Below are 2,500 nucleotides of genomic sequence, written 5' to 3'. Positions count from 1 at the left end.
TTTGGGGGGGTTGGGGTCGGGGGGAGGGGGGGAATTGGTAGAAATCCCAGCCTATCCTTCCTCCCCCCCCTTCCCCCCCAACTCTTACACCACCCTCTCACCCCCCCCCCCCCCCCCCCCCCCCTCTTCCTACACTGGTTTTACACACACGTACAGTTCAGTTTACAGTCCTGTTCTTTGTTTCTCTCCTTCCCTCATTTTGTTTCTCTTTGTTCTGAGTGGTAGAACTTCCCTCCGCACCCCCCCCCCCCTCATTCTCCCACCATCCCCTCCCCTCCCCTCCCCTCCCCTCCACTTCTTGTTTCCCGGAGTCCTACCCACACCTGCTTATTTCAGTTTATACCACTTTTCTTTTTTTCTCTCTCTCCTTTTTTTCTTTTGTTTTGATTGGTAGAAGTGAACCCCCCCCCCTCAACCCCCCCCTACACCCCCCCCCACACACACACAGTTAACGACCATCCCCTACCCTTCCCCTTCTCCTACCTTAGTCCTACGCACATTTACATATTTTAGTTTACATCCATTCTCTCTCTCTGTCTCTTCTCTCTCTCTCTCATTCTCTCTCCTTTCTCTCTCACTCTCTCTCCCCTCTCTGTCTCTCTCTCTGTCCCCCCCTCTCTCTCTGTCTGTCTGTCTCCCTCTCCCTCTCTCTCTGTCTCTCTCTCTCTCTGTCCAAAGACACGACCTATTGTCTTCCCGGATACCCTAGCTACACGGAACAATTGTCGGAACAAGCAAAGATTTCAACACGTGCTTGGAAAACATTCTGTCGTTGTGTGGCGGCACTTGGTTTTGGTTGCGTCCAATGAATTGAGTCTCTCAGATTTTGTGCTAGTAAATAAATCATTTACTTGTTCTTATATCATGGTCTTCCGGAGTTTCTCGTGTGTGTGTGTGTGTGTGTGTGTGTGTGTGTGTGTGTGTGTGTGTGTGTGTGTGTGTGCGTGCGTGCGTGCATGTGTGTGTGTGATCTTCTGGGCTTTCGCCACACATTGGACATGAAGATGTTACTGCAACGACTTTTCTTGATGTGAAACACCCAGTTCTGTTTGCCCTTCTACTCGTGCAGCAGCAATATTTTATCGTGTGCTTGCCAACATGATCGTGATGTGGGCAGCCTTCTTCAGCTTAAACCAATGTTTTATGGATTTCACAACTGATTTAATATGTAACAGGCACCTACCACTTTCATCTCCCCTTTTACCTACTTAAAGAGACAGAGGAGGAGGGAGAGAGAGAGACAGATAGACAGACACAGACACACACACGTACGCATGCACGCGCACTCTCTCTCTCTCTCTCTCTCAGAGGCAGAAACGGGAAATTTACGGAGACAGAGACAGACAGGTACCAGAAAGAGACAGAGAAGAAAAGTAACATCACGACCTACAGTTCAATCCAACGTTCAAATAAAAACAACAACAACAGCAACAACAACAACAACAAAACCCCCTTCACCATCATTCTGAAAATCCGCTAACTTATTCCCTCTGCCCCATGGGAAATGCGACACAAAAACCCCACCTTTCTCCTTCAAGGCCAAGGCCCTGACTTCGGGTCCTCAGTAATATGATTATCATTTCTTCGCTCGACAAATTCCCCCACCTGCGCGCAGGTGACAAACTGACAGCGATGTAAAGAACGGAATCTCATTTGCGAAGCTGGCTAATTAGCCTGCACCAGGAAGGCTGTGCTGGAGAATGTTGTGTTTTGTTAGGGGATAAAGAATTGGAGCGAGGTTGTTCAGGGTTTATGTGTTCAAATAGGATGGACAGTTTTCTTCGGGAAGCGGTGTTTTATGACGAGAATGGCCCCCAAAAGAAATGTCAGTGTAGTACACAGCCATGACAGCTGATTGCATTGCCATGCACCTCGTCAGCAGGTATGGGGAAGAGGGAACGTTATGTACAGAACTGCACACGGCACACACCTGTACCTAGTAACATCTTAATTATCACACGAGTATGTACCACAACACACTACACACTACACCCCCCCACCCCTTGCCCCCACGCACACACACAGTCACGTACAAACCACAGAAAACACACACACACGCGCGCGCACACACACACACACACACTCTCTCTCTCTCTCTCTCTCTCTCTCTCTATATATATATATATATATATATATATAAACACAGACACACGCACACACACACACACACACACACGAACACACTCACATGCACACACACTCGCACACACACACACACACACACACACACACACACACACACACACACACACACACACACACACACACACACACACAGTGAAAGATTGGATTTTATGTCAGAATTTGCAATGTCTTTCGCCTGATATCCTGACTGGTTCTGAAAATCGAAAAAAAAACAACAACAAAAACCCGTTTCAAACTCATAAGACACAGATTACCTACGTCAGAGTGAACAGGTAATCATCACAGACACAGACAATTTAATGACAATATTGGAGTTGTCCATTTCGCAAAATGTCACAAGAAAATTGATATAGGC

General features: G+C 47.3%; 1 protein-coding gene across 2 annotated transcripts in view; it reads left to right on the top strand.

Annotated features, from left to right (window-relative positions):
• Window positions 1-36, top strand: part of LOC143301301 (uncharacterized) — a 39,919-nt gene extending 39,883 nt beyond the window's left edge. For both annotated transcript variants that reach the window (XM_076615504.1, XM_076615503.1), the window contains exon 5: window positions 1-36. This exon is cut by the window's left edge and continues 513 nt beyond it. The gene's annotated coding sequence lies outside the window, so the exon portion shown is untranslated.
• The last annotated feature ends 2,464 nt before the right edge of the window (window positions 37-2,500 follow it).

The sequence above is a fragment of the Babylonia areolata genome, chromosome 27 (assembly GCF_041734735.1).
Source record: "Babylonia areolata isolate BAREFJ2019XMU chromosome 27, ASM4173473v1, whole genome shotgun sequence".
In the NCBI taxonomy this organism is placed as follows: Eukaryota; Metazoa; Mollusca; class Gastropoda; order Neogastropoda; family Buccinidae; genus Babylonia; species Babylonia areolata.
Note: the sequence above shows the minus strand (reverse complement) of the source record. Positions and strands in the feature narration are given on the sequence as shown.